Source organism: Podarcis liolepis (assembly GCF_965112155.1).
Source record: "Podarcis liolepis genome assembly, chromosome: 6".
NCBI classification, from domain to species: Eukaryota; Metazoa; Chordata; class Lepidosauria; order Squamata; family Lacertidae; genus Podarcis; species Podarcis liolepis.
This window is the reverse complement of record NC_139559.1, coordinates 80,722,325-80,740,551: the sequence shown is the minus strand read 5'-3', so window position 1 is coordinate 80,740,551 and position 18,227 is coordinate 80,722,325.

The window sequence follows — 18,227 nt, the reverse complement described above, 5'->3', positions numbered from 1 at the left end:
TGACCAGTTAGCAAACCTATTCAAATGCCTGGTGTCATAAAATGGGCAGAGTAGGTGCCGACTGGACTTCATAGGGAAAGGTGTTCCATAAGTAAACTTAATTGATTTCCACATTCTTAGCACTTAGTCCCCTTTCCGCTGCAAGCCATGATCAGGGCATCGTATCATTTATTTATGGAAAAATTTCTGTGCTGCTATATAATGAAATATCAAGACAATCTACACTGCTAACACACAAAATATCATTTACAAAAAAATGTTTTTTTATTAAAACAAAAAGCGAAGCAGAGACCCTTCAGTGTAAAGGCTAAAAAGTGAAGCTGGAGAATTGTATTTAATTTCACACTCTGTTTGGACCAGCAAAAAAAGAGAGTCAGTACAGAGAGTAAGGCCTGGTTCAGATGTTTGCCTGTTGCTCCATGTGCAGTGACTGGAGAATCTTCAAGGGTGCAGTTGCATGAAGGAAGTAGCATCTGACCTGGCACAACCACAGATACAGCCTCTGCTTCCCAGCCGCGTTTCACATGACCGCATGAGAAAATCCATACCCCTATTCATGCATCTCAAGGCCAGGAAGTGATGGTTGTATATAAGGAATCAGATGTTGCTTTGTCACTGTGGCTCTCTGTCAAGAAAGTGATGAAAATCTGTGCTCACCACTAGAACACAGTCCATTCAATTATGGCACATTTGGTCCCATTCGTTTCAACAGAAGAGGTTTGGGTGAACTATCTATTGAAATGAATGGGACATCATTTTGGCTGAATTGGACTCTTTCCTATAGAGCAGGCACATCCAACTCCCAAGAGACTGCGATCTACTCACAGTATAAAAAGACCGGCTGTGATCTACCTATTGTCATTGCCAGGAGTTATTGAGCTTTCTTCAGGGGAGGGTTGGCCAAAGGCGATCACTAAAATTCATACCGTAATCTACCTGGGACACCCCCTCGATCTACCAGTAGATCACGATCTACCTGTTAGACATGCCTGCTATAGAGTATTTGCAAGTGGATGTCATGCAAACTTATCAGCCTGACCTAAACACAACCATGTCAGATAAGCAACGCTTGTGCCAATGAGTCCCAGTTTATTGATGCTCTTTGGACTACAATGTGTGTGCTTGAGCAGTCCTGGGTGCTGTACACACAGCCTGTATTCATACTCACAAGTCTTTCATCAGCTATACACCCACAGAAGCCTACTTCTCAAAGCATATTTTCTCTCCTAGCAAGCAGAGCCTAGCACAGTGGCCTTTGAATTGTTTCACTGGGAACAAAGTGTGCAACACGGGAGCAAGCCAGTAGATGGGTCCCATATATATATATATATATATATATATATATATATATATATATATATATATATATATTCATCTTCTTCATATATTTTGAGTTTGAGAAATTGACTCTATTGAAGCCATCCGTTTGCATAAACAACTTGACTATCTTCTTGCCATATCCAATCTAAAACCACTGTAATAATGTGAAACCTTGTTTATTTCAAGCTCGCAATATTTACCAATGCAAACCATACCCAAATGGTAGTCTGAAACTTCCTTACCAATTCTTTCCTTTCCTTTCCTTTTTTTTCCCAAACAGGCTTCTCTTTTAGAAAGATATATTCACATATAATTCAATGTGGCTTGTTTAAAACTGTACAGTTGGTAGCTTAATATATATTTTTTGTATTTGGAGTACAAAGGCTATATTATGCTTTTGTTGGCATCCTTGCTAGTCCGCATGCCAGCGGCATAATTTTCTTCTCTGCAATATGTCAGGCTCTGAGTGCCGAGGGCTCAACAGGTGGCGGTTGGATAAAGTTCTGGCAAATCAAATAGGTAATGTGGTTATTTCTTTTGTCAAATTATAATTAGAAGCAGATCGGAGTCAAAATGAAACTCATATTTTTTTGCTGGTCCAAACAGAGTGTGAAATTAAATACAATCAGTTTCTATGACAAAGGCACATCACTGTAGAAGTTTGTTCCTTGTACAAATGTAACCACCTTAACTTTGATCAGGAATCATGCTAATACTTGTACAGCATAAAAAGATATCAGCATCAATATTAAGGATACTTTTAAAAACCCCACCATTTTACTCTACCAGGATTTTCTTTCAAGCATGCTTCACTTGCCTCCTCAGTGCTTATCTTGAAAAGTCTTCTCCCAACCCTCTGCCTTCAGGCATGAACCGCCTTATAATTTGAATCCCAGTGATAGCTTGTTTTTATCATGTACAGTGGTGGTTGGTTCCCCACCCTTGAATGAGTGCCTCTAAAATATCTATTTCACTTTTCCTATGTGAACATGAATTGTGGGAATGAGTCACCCAAAGCCAGACAGTAGGACTATGGCAGAAAATCCTTACATACAATCAATCCTTGGCTTACTTTTAATAAAGAACTGGTTCTTCTTGTTGCTTAACGTGATTCAGCCAATCAGGGATCGTATAATCAGTGAGATGGCATTGTAGTGATATGGAGCCAATCAGATTTTCTTATATAATTGTGTCATAAAGCCAAATAAGAGTGAGATCAATGCTTTCTAATCTCACTGGTAAAAAAAAAAAAAAGTTTTGCTCTGTTTTGCAGGTCCATGAACTATTGCCTAAAGGAGCAGAAACAAATTTCACAGAGTATTTTGTTCACTGGTTTATTGAAATGACCCATCTCCTTCATTCTGTTTCATGCCTTTGGTTTATCCCTAATGCAGATTAAGAACTAAAGCTGAAATGAAAGGATCTGGGCCATGGTTAGGTAAAGCCACTTCCGAACTAGTGAGGAGGTGGAGTTGTGGGCTTCACGTGCGCAGGGCCTGGCCCTCAGCCTCCATGCGATTGAGGGAACCCCCGGCCGCGTCATCCCCTGGCCAGCCAATCGGCTGGCTTGGGGGGAGTGGTCTGGGCTATTTAGCCCCAGCACGGCCAGGGATCTCCTTCTTTTGCCGCTGCAGCTTCTCCAGTTTGGCAGTCCTCCCAGACAGACTCAACAGGCACATCCATTGCATTTAATATCCATACCGATTTGTTGTTGTATTTTTATTGCTTCTTTTGTTTCTTATATATTGTATATTATGGTCTTACAATTTGAATTCCATATTCAAATGGAAAATTCAAGTTGTGATACAATAAAACGCAGTACGTAAGAAATAAAGAGAGAGATAATAAAAAAATACAGTAGATGACAAATAAAAGAAGCTATAAAAATTAGAAATCTTCCATCGCAGAAATTGCTATAACAGGCAGTTTGAGAACCACTGGACTAGATGTATTGGAGAATCCAGAAGAAGGAAAATCAGGGTGGTAGCAGGTTATGGCTCAGAAAAGGTGTTTGGACAGACTAAGGTGGGAAGGCTAGAAAAGTAAGTTATATTTATGAGTAGGTCTTGAGAAGAAACATGATTTTGGCAGTAGTGCTTCTGGAGTGGGGGGAAATATAGCTTGGGATGCAATGCAGCAAGCATGATCTTTAGGGACAGCTAGGAAGGAAGACACAAGCCTTCATCCCAATTAGCCCTTTTTTCCCTGTCTTTGCCAATTCTCTGCCCTTACTGTGAACCAAAACCCATCTGTAACCAAAGTTTCTACTGCTGCTTTGGCAGACAATGAAAAAAAGAAATCCCCCCTAGTGGCTAATCGCCAGTCAGCAACAGCCAGAGAGAAACAGCATCATTTCATTCCATTGTTGCACTATTATTTATTAGTCGTATTAGTATTATACTGCACCTTTTAAGATAACTCCTTACAAGGCAGATTACAAAATTTGTAAGCAATGAAAACAGCATTATAATTGTAACAAAATAAAGAAATAAAGAAATAATATCATAACAAAATAACATAAAAGAGAACCACTAAAAATGCTTCTTACACAACCACGCCAGTGCATCCAGATTTTATTTATTATTTATTATTTATTATTTTATTTTATGTCTTTTTTCTGGAGAAATCAAGGTGGCGCTTAACAAATAATAAAATGATGAGCTGACAATTTAAAACATGATTTACATTTTTTACATTGTAACATTAAAACAGTAGCAGCCAATAACAAACATACTGTTCTTTTTTTAAAAAATACTTTTTTGAAAACTAGAGACAATTGAAAACAGCATACAGTCATACCTTGGTTGACGAACGACTTGCAAGTCGAACGTTTTGGCTCCTGAACGCCGCAAACCCGGAAGTGAGTGTTCCAGTTTATGAACGTTCTTTGGAACCCGAACGTTTGGCACAGCTTCAACAGCTTCTGATTGGTTGCAGGAAGCCACGCCTTGGTTGCCAAACGTTTTGGAAGTTGAACAGACTTCCAGAACAGATTCCATTCGACTTCCGAGGTACGACTGTATTACAAGACAAATACCTTTCTAAAAAGGAAGGTTTTTACCAGTTCTCCAAAGTTTAAAGCTAATCACAAAAGTCCCTCCTAATCAAGAGTCTTTTCAAAGGCACTTTAAAAAGTACAGATAGGTGTTTGCTGGATTTCTCTGTGAAGAGAATCATGTCCTATTGAGAATGATAATGTAAAAAACCAGGATATGGGGTTACCCGGCTCACTGCATGTCGGTGGAAGCAGTACTACAGATGAATGGGACACAATCATTTTACATGCGAGCGTGGTATCCATAAGAGAGGATACCCAAGGGCCACGATTCCTTATGGGCAACTTTATGGGGGCCACATACCTGGTGTTTTCAGGAGGCCAATAATCCTCAATTGGGGCCCATTGCCTCTGCATGTTTTTTAAGGGGCAAATCCCAAAATAGAAACATAGGCAGCTGCCTTATGTTGAGTCAGACCATTGGTCCATCAATCTCAGTATTGTCTGCACTGACTGACAGTAGCTCCCCAGGGTTTCAAGAGGTGAAATTCAGCTAAGTTTTGCTAAAAGTAAGGTAAAGGTAAAGGGACCCCTGACCATTAGGTCCAGTCGTGACCAACTCTGGGGTTGCGGTGCTCATCTCGCTTTATCAGCCGAGGGAGCCGGCGTACAGCTTCTGGGTCATGTGGCCAGCATGACTAAGCCTCTTCTGGTGAACCAGAGCAGCACACGGAAACGCTGTTTACCTTCCCGCCGGAGCGGTTCCTATTTATCTACTTGCACTTTGACGTGCTTTCGAACTGCTAGGTTGGCAGGAGCAGGGACCAAGCAATCGGAGCTCACCCTGTCGCAGGGATTCAAATCACCGACTTTCTGATCGGCAAGTCCTAGCTCACCTCTAAAAACCAACCTGATCTGATAGCGTTTGGAGATGGACTGCCTTAATAAGTTACCCCAACATGAGCAGCTGCCCCACCATCAATACAAATCTGAGGTTCTGCCCCCCCTAAGAAAAGCCTGCCCCCCCCCCGAAAAAAATCCTGGCAATGCCCATGTCCCCCAACCCCTGCAGAAGGGAAAGGCCAATGCAAGTCTAAAACTCACCAGGGCCATTTTAAAAAATCCAAATTCCATGCCATATGCACCGCTGCTGAAGCGTGTTTAGTACAGAATGCATCTCTTCTTACCATGGTTCCCACATCAGCCATGGAGAAGGAGAAGAAGAGTTTGGACTTGATATACTGCCTTTTACTCCCCTGAAGGAGTCTCAAAGCAGCTAACATTCTCCTTTCCCTTCCTCCCCCACAACAAACACTCTGTGAGGTGAGTGGGGCTGAGAGACTTCAGAGAAGTGTGACTAGCCCAAGGCCACCCAGCAGCAGCATGTGGAGGAGTGAGGAAGTGAACCTGGTTCACCAGATTACGAGTCTACCACTCTTAACCACTACACCACACTGGCTCTCTGGAGAGGAACCATGTTAACGTAAATGGCATCTTCATATTAAATGCCACTTGGTCAGGTGTGTAGCGTGTAATATGACCCTTTCTTTGGTTGTGCTCCACATGGCAGGGTGTCATGCTCGCCAAGTTCACGGCTGATCTGAATCAAAGGTTAACAGCGTTGCAGCACACAGTTTATCCAGTGGAACGGAAACTGTTGCTCCCACAACCCTTGGTGTGAAATCTAATCAGGCCCATTGAAACTTCGCAAAGATGTGAAGCGCGATAAAATTCCTACTTAAAAAAAAGAAACCCAGGCTAAGAAGCAGCTCAAATTAATGAACGTTGGACCAAAAAAAAAAAAAAAGTACAATAATGTCAGCATATTTCTGCTGACCTTCCTTTGGAGCCATCTGTCTAGTTGCAGCACTCCCCACCCCCAGCCCATGGGACCGGGTGAAGAGTTCAGCTCCAGCACTGAGCACCCCTCCCCTACAGCTGTCAAAACTATTGTATTTGGGCTCTGGCATATGTATCATTAAATTCCACACCACCAAGAAGAAGAAAGGTAAACCATATGAAGTGTGCGTGCGTGTGTGTGTGTGATTTTGCATCAATCGCCTAACTTCCAATTCTGTGACTTTTTCCTTGTGGCTTAAAAAAAGAAGAAATCTTCTCTCATTTGAGTATTCATTTTAATGGAAAGGCCCACTCGTAGACATTAGATTTGGATGTCAGTTACAACTCTCTCCATCTCCAGTATACAAAAACATGTGTTCCGTGTATAAGGCAAAATGGAAGGGGTGTCAGCTGTTCCAGTGTCGCTGTTGCTATTGTTTTTCCTAAGAGCCTGTGAAAGGTGATGTATGTTTTCATCAAATCAGCAAAACAAGGCTTGTCACCTGCCAACAGTGGGTTCCAGATCCCAGGAAGAGATAAGGTCATGGTTGTCAAGAGCTGGTGTAGCGCAGCAGCTAAGAGGATGAGCAACCAATCAGGTCAAGCCTCGCCCCTGATTGGCATGATGAACAAGATAGCCTTTGGCAGACGACACTCTCCTAGTCTCAGCCACCCCCACCCCCAATAATAGAGGGCTGTTTCAAGAATCACAACTAGATAATATATGTCAAGCACTGTGAACATTTGAAAGCATCAGTAGTAGTAATAGTGACATCAACACTATTGTGTAAGGTTGTCACAGGCCATCAGATGAGGTTCTTCTCTGAGTACTGGAAGGCAGACCAATCAGAGTCCCCCCCCCCCCAGTTGTGCTATCTTTTTGTGGAAGTCTCCAGCAAGGAAAACCCTCTGGGCTCACTTGCCTATACTTTTCAAGAGGGCGGCCAAAAGCATATTGTTTGAGAAGGTCTTTAGGCCCTGGTCTCACTGGCTGTATAAGTATGTTCTTTTGCTGCTTCTTTACCTGGGTTGATAATTTTGATTTTTGTCCAAGGAATGTGCAGTTTGTTCTATCTACCAAGAGGACTTGTGTGTTCCGGCACTTCTTTTTCTAGAAAAACTGCCCTTTTCCCAACCTGGTGCTCTCCAGATGCTTTGTACAACAAGCCTTATCATCCTGCTGGTTGGTATTGCTGAGCGTGGTATTCAAAAACATGTGGAGGCTGCCAGGTTGGGGGAGCTTTGTCTAAATTGTCTTCTTCCCCTGAGTGATGTCAGCCACTGAGAAACAATCAAGTGTTATCTACAAAGTGTGTTCTCCTTCATGGAGAGCACGTGTTGCAGTCGGGTCTAACAAGGCATCCCACTGTTGCTGGGAGGTTAAAGGTAGTTGGCCACGATTGCGATTGGGCTCCTCTTGTCGTTGAGGAGAATTTGATGTTGCCATTTTGTGATTGACAGCCAAGAAGTCTTATATTCCCTGTGCGCAACGTTGAGCTTCCTCTTTTCGCTGCGCACATCTGATCACCCGCCCACCCTCCCTATATTTAGGGTTTTTCGCATTGATCTTGCTATGGCTGTCATGGGGTCGTCTGCTTTTGGGGCAGGGGCCTGGTAAGAATTGTGTCCATTTGGCTGATTGGCTGGCACCATTTGGTTTTGGCCTACTGCGTAGCAAATCGTCACAACTTGTAAGGTTGCGGTTAGACATTGGTTTCATGAATTGGTTGGTGGAGGGGCATGGATTGGCTGTGCCTGCCCCTCCAATGCTGCTGCTGCAAGGGTATTCCGTTAAAGGAATTCAGGGGCTCACCATGCTTTTGTCCGAACCCCTGTCAAGGGGCTAGGGGCCACGCAAGAGCCCCTGGGAGCATTTGGGGAGAAGTGAGGGCATGGTACTGAGCTCCATCTTTCTCCCCAAAATGTTTTCCCTTCCTGACTTTAGCGGGTGGGTGAATGTCCGTCTGTCCCTGGGTGGGGTCAGATAGTCACAACCAATGCCTAAGCAGCCACTCACATTTTTTTGTATTTTAATACAGTTGTGGCCAAAATTATGCCAAAAACCTTAAACAAAAAATCTGTGTGAATTGTGTTTTATTGGGGTGGCTTGGGGACCTCGAAACACAAAGGCTCTCCCTCTCCCCAGCCCCATTCTGAGTTCTGTTTCTTGGTCCCTCTAGTGTGTGACAGTCTTAGGAACTGATAGATAGAACAGAATGGAATGGGATTGTGTACAGCTTGCACAGCTTGCAATATTGTCCTTCTCAGTTTAAGATTTCCCCCCCAGGGTCAGTGAGAGAAGGAAAGAACTCTTCTACAGGCATGAGTTTGCAGTAAGTGCTGTGTGTTTGTATGACTGGTGCATAGACTCACATTCGCTGCATGCCTCTTCCATAAATTATGAATGAAATGGAACTGATTATGTAGCCAACTGGGTTCATCCCTCAAAGGGTCAAAGCTCCATTTGCACAAAATTGGTTTGCGCCCTGTTCTTGTGCATCTCAACATTTTTCTTGGCATCTCTAACTCTGGCGAGATTTGAGGGCAAATCTTCAGAGAGCTGCTGGGTAATTGACCTGTTTGGATTGGACATGACTGGCATCTGCTGAAAGATAATGCAGGCCTGCATTTTTGCTGTTAAGTGCTGGTCACGTTATTAACTTGTGGCCCAAGTAGAAGAGAAGACTCCGGAGACATCACTTTCCCTTCGACAGCTTCATTTTCTCCTTACCGTAATCTCCATTATAAATGAAGCACTTTGGTTTCAGTTTAAAGAGAGATAAATCCTACAGCTTGTCTAGTAATGAATCCGCTGATTTCTCTGTTCATTATTACAGGAGCTAATGTGCTATAAGGTTATCGGTAAAGTCAGATGATTTAACCTGCTGCCACTGCTTTAACCACTAAAGAGCCTTGGGTACCATGAAACCAGCCTGAAAGTCCTAGGAAAATGTGCTTTTTCTAAGAAAAAAACCAACTAGCAAATAAAATGAGGTCAGGTAGAATTGGTCCCGTATTGATACTTAGCCCCAGTTTACATACTCAGAGTTCTCCCATGTTAATTGTACAAGCCTAAATTTACCAGGATGCACTTGAATTTCCCCAGAAAAATACTGAAAGGGGAAGAACAGGCTTGGGCAAGAAGCTATAGAGAGCCACTTTTGTAAACCAAAACATAGTCCTAGAACTAGACCAGAGCTCATGGGAGTTCATAAGACGAAGGAGTTCCAAAGGAGGATGCTAAAGAAACGAAACCTAAGCGATAGGTTCTAATGCTTTATTAAGAGAGCTGTAGACTTACAGCAAAGCATCCTTTCAGCCTCTGCTCACACTCACTTGTGTGGGACGGATACTGCAAGCAGGAGATGATAGAATGTCCGCCCCCAAGCAAAGATGAATACATTCTTTATACAGTGAAGCAGTCTACATCAGCCACCTGACCAGTGGCGTAGCGTGGGTTGTCAGCACCCGGGGCAAGGCAAGTAATTTGCACCCCCTAACCCGTGGATTTGCGCCCCCTAACCCGTGGATTTGCGCCCCCTAACCCTAACCCCCAGATGTTGCACCCAGTGCGGCCGGGCCCCCCTGCACCCCCCACGCTACGCCACTGCACCTGACCAAAGGATGCAGGTGGCCCATACCCAAACATTATAGATAGTTCCTTTCCTGGGCTCTGAGCGCAACATCCCAGTTCCCACAGATAAGGGTACCATCAAAACCAAACCAATTAGGGTACATCAAAGCAGACATGTATAAAAATATATGAGCTCATAGCTATAGCAACAACCAATTAATTATAGGGTTATCGTGAGTGCCAAGATGGTGTTAAGTACAGCTTCCACAACAGGTCACCTTTGGTACAACACAGGCACAAGGCTCTTTTTGAAATGCAAAATGGAGAAAAGGGTAGTGAGGCTAGCAAGAACTGTAAAGTTTTCAGGGGGGGGGGTTAAGTGCAGAACATGGGCAGGAGCCTCACCTATCTCAGACATTTGAACTAAGATAAGGACACCATTATATTCCAAACATTTTGAGGAAAAGCTGCAGAAACTTGCTCCCGATATTTGCGGCAGATGAATGGGTGCATTTGTCAACTGAGGTGAGGCAGGGGGCAATGGGGGGTGTTATTGGTGGTCCACCAGCTACGCAATGCTCTCCCCAGGCAGTTTCATCGGACGTCAAGTTAGTTATCATTCAGGCAACAGACAAAACTATTTTTATTCTCGCAAAACTTTTAGGATTGTATCTAGTGCTAGTACAGTGGTCCTTCTGGTTATGTACTTAATTTGTTCCGGAGGTCCGTTCTTAACCTGAAACTGTTCTTAACCTGAAGTACCACTTTAGCTAATGGGGCCTCCCACTGCTGCCACACCGCTGCTGCATGATATCTGTTCTCATCCTGAGGCAAAGTTCTTAACCCGAGGTACTATTTCTGGGTTAGCGGAGTCTGTAACCTGAAGCGTATGTAACCTGAAGTGTATGTAACTGGAGGTACCACTGTACTGCTCAGAGTAGAGCACTAAGTTAATGAGCCTAACACAGTCATGGCTATCTTAAGCAAGACTAGCATTGAATGCAACCCTCAAGAGAAAAACTTTTGTGCTGCTTTGATCTGTTGCTTTAACTTTTGTGAGGGCTTGATGATGATGCTAATCTTTTTCACTGATTATATTTTGTTTTAATATATTTATGAAGCTGCCCATGGAAGAGGAAACAAATTGTGAAGGGTGGGACAAATATTCCCTTATTTATTTATTTATTTATTTATGTAATGGGAATTGGGATGCTTGTGCGTAAACTGCAAACTGCTCCAAGCTGGTTGTATAGCTAAACCTTTCCCTGGTTTGACAGCCCTTATAACGCGACTGTCTTAGTCACTGGCAGAATCCGTGAGTGGGCGTCTCCTAAACTTCCTCCAACATAGAAATTCCTTGACGCCAAGTCTCCTCCCAGATTCACGGCGCGGAAGCCTTCTGCGCAGCGTGGGTGTGCCAAGCGGAGGTCCTGTGCTCTCTCCACTGATTTCACTGGAAGAGTCTCGGAGCCTCCCCTCCGCAGTACTCTCAGCCTCCCCTTTCTCCCTGGTGTCCCCTGGATTTCCTTCCCCAGCGGAAGCTCTCTCTCTCTCCTTGCTAGTTCCCTCCCCTGCATCATTGGAGCGTCTTACCTCTCCTCTTGCCTCTGATGGCAGTTCCCTGACAATTTATTTATTTATTTAGTTTTTCAGTTCATATTGTTAAAATAGAGAGGCACTTGACTAAGAAAGGCTCATTGCAGGGGGGGGGGGAATGAGAATCCTTGGCAGAGACAGTGGCTTCTGTCTTTTATAAGGACATAAATGATCAGTGACAATATTATTGGCTTTCCATGTGTCCCTATAGATTCTCCAAAGGGGCCTTCTCTTTATGGTACTGCGCTGTCTTCTTTAAAATAAATTTTAAAATGCATTTAGGAACTAGATTATCATCTCGCTGCATTCGGCAATGATTCTGACAGGCAAATAAGCAAACCAAATGATCTTAAAGCCTTTTATATGCATTGCATTTGTTGCCCGTCAAGAGCAATGCTTGGATATATCTGAACTGGAATCATACAGAATACACACACAAAAAGTGCTTTTAAACTACATAAGCCACTTCATCCTTACCTCAAAAGGCTGTTGTGAGTAGTGAACTTTCAAAGGCAGGCTTAATCCAGGCAAATTTTATGTCATGCATATAGTGTAAACATGTGCAGCAGTTTCTCCCCCTTTCTTACTTACCAGAGAAATGCCAATTTCTTCTGTGTTTATGGACCATATGTGGCACAAGGGAAAATGTCCCTTCAGCCGCTGATCGCCTGTTTACAATGCTTCCCCCCTCCTGACGGAAGGCATCTGTAAATGGGACAGGGGATGAAGGCAATTTTGGGCAATTCCTCCTCCCCTTTGGAACACCCCCCACCCAATCTGCCCTATAACCCTCTGGAGAAGATTTTGAGGGGGCGGTTCAGGGAACCTCAAAGGAGAGGACAAATCACCCCAAATTGCCCCACTTCTCAGTTCCTCTGAGAGATGCCTTGTGTCAGTGGAGGGGAAGCATTGTATATCAACCCATATGTTTAGAAAACTCCTCTTCTGACAAGCAATGGGAATAAAACCAAACAGTTTGTAGTGGTTACGGTGCCTGTTCTCCGCGTAACGTTTACCTGTTGTTGGTTTGTAGCAAAACGATACTTAATTCAAAACTTTTTATCTATTTGGCCTTTGCTTTTTCCATCCATGGGGTACCATTCAGGCAGCTGAAAGCAAAAGAAAAGGATAAGGAAAAGCAACTGTTGTTTTGAAAATAAAACTTTGAAAAGGCTGTTTCAGCTGGGGCCCACGAACCAGGTTTCATGGAACCACCAACATCCTACTGTGGATGTTGAAGTTTTGGCCAGAGAGATGTCAGACAGAGATTGCACCTCTGTGCCATCATCACCAGCTAGGCTCATATCTGCAGGATGGCCAAAGATCCACCCCAAGCAAGTCAGTCTCCTTGTAGCAGAGGAGGTCAGGTGGTACTCCCTGACCTCTAGAACAGCTTCTCAGCCATGTTTGCTGAAGGTGGTCTGAGCAACAAGGAAATGTTAGCGCTGGCCGCCAGTTGTCTGTACTTTCTCTGGCCTCTGCTTTTGCTTCAACCCACCATGATCATCTAAACAATAATGGTGTCTGAAAGGCATTTTGAAAACCACTGAGAAGCATGTAGAGCCCCTCAAGAGTATGAATGATCTTGGTCTTGTTATGCTAGATTTGCTGCTAGAAAGTTTTATTCAATCATATAACAATTGTCCTTATTGACCCATCCATGTACCTGTTGGGATACTGCCAGGGAGACAAAGTCCATCATGGCCCCAAGCCGTCTGCCGGACGATCCATCGATCTCCCGTAGGCACGCAGTATCAGCAATTAGCGACATGAGTTTCTAGAAAATATCTTGCCACATTCCAGAGCTCATGCACACTCTATCAGCAGATAATGCACAGCAAAAGTCGCACTCAGGAGAGCATTATTTACAAGTTTTATTCAGCGTTGATCAGAACAAAGAAAGACATGACTGTCTGTGTCAGTGTCTCCAGACACAGAGAGAAAACGAAAGCAACAGAAAACATAAACATCCTGTGAACAGGAAATACGCAGACTCTGACTCACAAAGCCTGCTCCCTTTTAAGGTGGAACGGAAATATCCTAACAGTACCATGGGTGGGCAGGAGGTGGATTGGGCTCTGCTTATAGATCTCTGCATGATTCACAGTTGATTGGCAAGGATTTCTGACTCCCAACTGTTTAATAGCAACAATGAAATAACTCCCATCTCCCCTACATACTAGTTTATACTGCCGAAATAAGAAAGGGTGAGGGAACCAGTTTTAGGATGGTTTTAGGATTCTAAGTTCTATTCACTTCTGGTACTGAAAAGGTCAAATTCCTAGCCTAGGAATTCTTTGCTTCTGTGTCTTTTGCATCTGAGGACATATCTACACCATACGGAGGCACTAGTATACCATTTTAACCATCATGGCTGCCCCCCCCCAAAAAAAAATCCTGGGAACTGTAGTGTAAAGAGTGTTGAGAATTGTTAGAAGACCCCTATTCCCCTCAGAGAGCTGCTGTTCCCAGAATTCCCTGGGGAAATGGATTGATAAACTACTCTAAAGGGGAATAGGGGTTTCCTAACAACTCTCAGTACTCTTAACAAACTACAGTTCCCAAGATTCTTTGGAGGGGGAGGCATTCCTGTCAAAGTGGTATCACAGTACTTTAAGTGTATGGTGTGGATGTGGCCTGACTCCAGTTGGTGGATCATAATTTACTAGGAAGAAAAGAAGTGTGGCCTCCCATGCAGTATGCAGTCACTGGCTTGATAGCCTCACAGTTTCTCGTTTCAATGACTTAGGAATGCCTGCTTGAATATATTACCTTATGGCAAGTTCACAGACGACTTTCTCTTTGTTCGTCAAACGTAACTACTTCCCCATAACTGTAGTAACCTCTTTAGCATTTGGAGAAGATTAAACTAAATACATCTTGCCAACGGCAAACAGTCAAAGGGTAACTTTCATTTTAATTACACCAGACATGAAAAAAAGAAGCTCTCTGAGAAGTCTGTCAATTTGGAGCTATATATAACTCTTTGAGGAATTCCTTAGTGATTTCCTTGCTTAAACAGATTTCCGTTAAAATACATTTGTTTTCTGTGCAGGCTAGAATTATTGTAAAATCAAATGCTCGTTTTTCAAAGGTCTCATCTGAATTAGAAATGCTGGCACAGTGTGCAGCATGCACACATCCCCCTGTACTACTCAGGCTTTATTGAATTGTTCGAGGAGAGGGAAGGCATAGGTTTCAACAAAAGATTGACTTTGCATTATGGAGCTGATGCTCTTTCTTCCTTTGAAAAAAGACCATTACTGCAAAGTACAGTCAATAGACAACTGGACATTCTGCCTGGGCCTATTCAAAAGAGCACAAGAAGACAAGAAGAGCCATTCTGGATCAGACTGTGACTCCATCTAATTCCAACATGATCCAGAGCTAGATGGGCCCTTGGTCTAGCAGAATTCTTCTTCTCTTATTCAAAGGAGCATAAGACAAGAGGCACCATACTGGATCAGGCCATGGATCCTGTTTCCAACAGCATGCTGACTAGATGGACCTGTAGTCTCTTCCCGCAGGCAGTGCCAGATTTATGTATAAGCAAAGTAGGCTGAAGCCTAGGGCCTCTAAATCTAGGGGGCCTTGTCAACCTGCCCGCTCCCCAGCAGGCAACCTCCCCTCTCCCAAAATTGCAAACCCAAGACTTCATACAAGGGCAGGGCAACTTGGGCCTCTAAATCTAGGGGGCCTCGCCAGCCTGCCATCTCCCCAGTCTCCCCGCTCCCAAAATTGCAAACCCAAGACTTCATGCAAGGGCAGGGCAACTCAGGCCCAGCAACTATGAGACTCAGGGCTAGCCAGTGGGGCCCAGTTTGAAGAAGTGGGGCCCAACTTTAACTCTCTTTTTTTTGTAGGGCCCCAGTTCACAGCCAAAGTCTGCAAAATCTTATAGATATAAATAAAATCCATTTAGATTGCCCTGGTGTGGGGGTCTCCTTAGGAGCAGCCCTAGGGGCCCAATTGGCCAAGTTGCTCCAATTGCCTTAAGGTCAGCCCTGATGAGACTGTGCAGGGGTTGCACTGACAAGCCCTGCACTTTCTAGGTCTCTGGTGTCACTATTCAGAGTACAGACTCAAGGACTTGTTATGGAAATAAAGGGGTGGGACTTATTGGAAATCAGTTTTGTCACCTCTCCCCCCCCCCAAACCCTGGGACGATGAGCCCAGCCACCTTTTATTCGCAGTTGCATAAGCACAAGACTACAGCATGGCCATAAACCTGTACATTCAACCGCTGAAATACACACCCAATATGTAGCAATGGAGATTTATGTTACTGCTTTATGAATGAACACTGTGTTTTATTAATGGACTCTGTATTTTTGGAATTACCTAAGAGCCACCAATAGGGAGCTCTAGAATCTGACAGCTAACCAATTGGGTACTACCAGACAGCAAGCCCTGTTGCTGAAAGCAGGTAACCAGCAGGAAATGCTTCAGCTCAGCCTTTGCACTGTTGACTCAACACCCCCTGCTGTGCAGATAATGGAGAAAGCTCATAAATTGTATCCCTTCTGGCATCCTGGCCAACTCTATTACGCTAGTGTAAACCCTGGTGCACCAGAAGCCCAGAATAGCAGCAAATGAAATTCGCTCATACATCAGATAAGACTTGTCAACCACTTCTTCCAAAGTCTTCCTAAATTATAAAGCTCCAAAATACAGGCCAAAAGAGCAGGTCTGGGAAGAGCGAGCCATACAATGGGCACCACCAGTGAAAAGGCCCTGCTCCGTGTTGCTCCTGCCCTGTTATGTGATAGGGTGCCCACCTGCCCTCCATCTTGACATCAAATGCTCTCTATTGGAGTCTCCAGGTCCAGTACAAATACCATAAGAAGGGAGAGCAGGGACCTTGAAGTTCTTAACAGCTGTTAATCAAGCAAGCACACAGGTCACCTTTGTCACAGGAGGCCTATGTCCCGGCCAGGCCTGCACCCAATCTTGTTTTTGTACAATCTTGTTTGTTCTCAGTAACCAAAATTATATTAGCAACATATACAAGCAGAAAAGTTGTTTTCCTTCTTTGCAAGGAATCGTACAAAACAAAGTGGCACTAATAAAGAAAAATTCCAGGGTGGCAACAGAAAGCAAACTGAAAAAGCTTTTGCAGTTCATCAGAACTATCCAGCAATATCAAGTTATAGGAAAACTGGTGCTATTAACAGTAACCCTTCTAGTTGGTTAATTGATTTGGCAACTTCCATGCACATGACATCTGATGCTAATTCCCCTCCCCAAAGAGTTAAATGATAACTCATCAGAGGCAACTACATTTGCAAATGGAAACGACATATCCGTGAAAGGAAGAGGAGCAGGTTTGCTTAAGTTTGTTGCGGGTAGAAATACTGTTTGTAATGAAGTGAGAGCAGTAGTTGGTCAAATTAACAAATAAGAAAGTTTTGAGAATTTACATGCTAGATTAAAATTGATTAATTCATTGAGGGGGATTGTAAGAAAAACACGGGGGCCTAATTAGAATATAAGAGGTCCTGCTATCTGGTGGGTAACTTTCTCCTTTATTTCCACACTGTGGCTGCAGACCAAATCACCTGTCAGGAGAGCTATGAAATTCTGGTGAGGGTCATATGCCTTGTCAATCCTAGCAGGTATATAACAGGAAGGCCGATGGCCTGCCCAGGCCCAACTTCATTTTCCTAAGAAATAATGCTTATTCCACAAAATGTTTATAAAGTTCAGCTATTGCAAAAGTTTTTCAGTTTTAATTTTATGCATTTTTAAAAATCACCATGGTATTTAACAATAACAATTTGTTGAACAAAAAATACCTGCTCCCACTCCCATTTAAAATGGCAGTAACATCTAATCTCATACAGAGTAGCCATCTGAATTCTCTTTATTGACTGCAGTGAACTCTGAAGCAAACAAAATTACTGAGGGGTTGATTTCCAAAGAGTTCAGCTCATATTGAAACACAGAATTAACACACCAGATCTGCAATGTTATTGAGGTCAATGCTGCCTCCATCATTTGAGAATCTCCAGGTGTTTCAAAAAGGCCTCACAAGTGGAACAAACGAGCAGTGAGATCTTTTTGAATATTTGGGATGCAGTCAATAGTTTCCAGCAGAAGCTGGGCCATACTTGTAGATCACAGCAAATTTCTAGGATGATAGTTAGAGGGTGTGGGGGACAATGCAATATGGACAATGCAATATTGGTTCGGCTTAGAACCAATATCAGTTATAACCCTTCTGGTTAAGAAATCTGATGCAATGATTGGATATAGTGATTTCCCCTGTGATCCCGGTACAGAGACTAGCAAACAGGGCACAAATGTTTTCTAACTGAATGGAACAGGGTTGGTCTCAAGACATTTTGCCACCTTCAGCAAAGGACAAAATTATGCCCTTTCTCCATTCCATGTTCAGAAGTTGACCATGCTGGCAGTTCAGCACTGGTGACAAGACAGTGTTCTCCACTGCACTGCAAAGCAGAAGGCAAGCTTAGAGGAATTGGGACATTTCATGTTGCCAGGTAGCTGCCACCAGCACGTTCCGCCTGAACAGGCAGCCTCACTTTGCCTAATGGTAGGTCCGGCTCTGACTCGGAATGTTGTATTTGTAGAAAATCATATCACTTTATAGCCGGAGGAAAGTTGTTGTGTTGCATAGTACAATGACGGCTACTATCATGTAGTGGTAGTTATTACAGTGCCATCAACACACATGGCATTTCACATAATGACATAAGCAAAAGAAATAAGGCATCTGTCTACCCCAAGAGGTTTACCATGTAACATGCAGCACACAGGAGAGGTATGTGGCACACCATTTTCTTAACTGCTGCTGTTTTCAAATGGTTTTAACTTGCAATGTGGCATGAGTTAGCTTTAACCTACGCAGAGGTGAAGTTGCATGCTCTGACACCAGGGGCG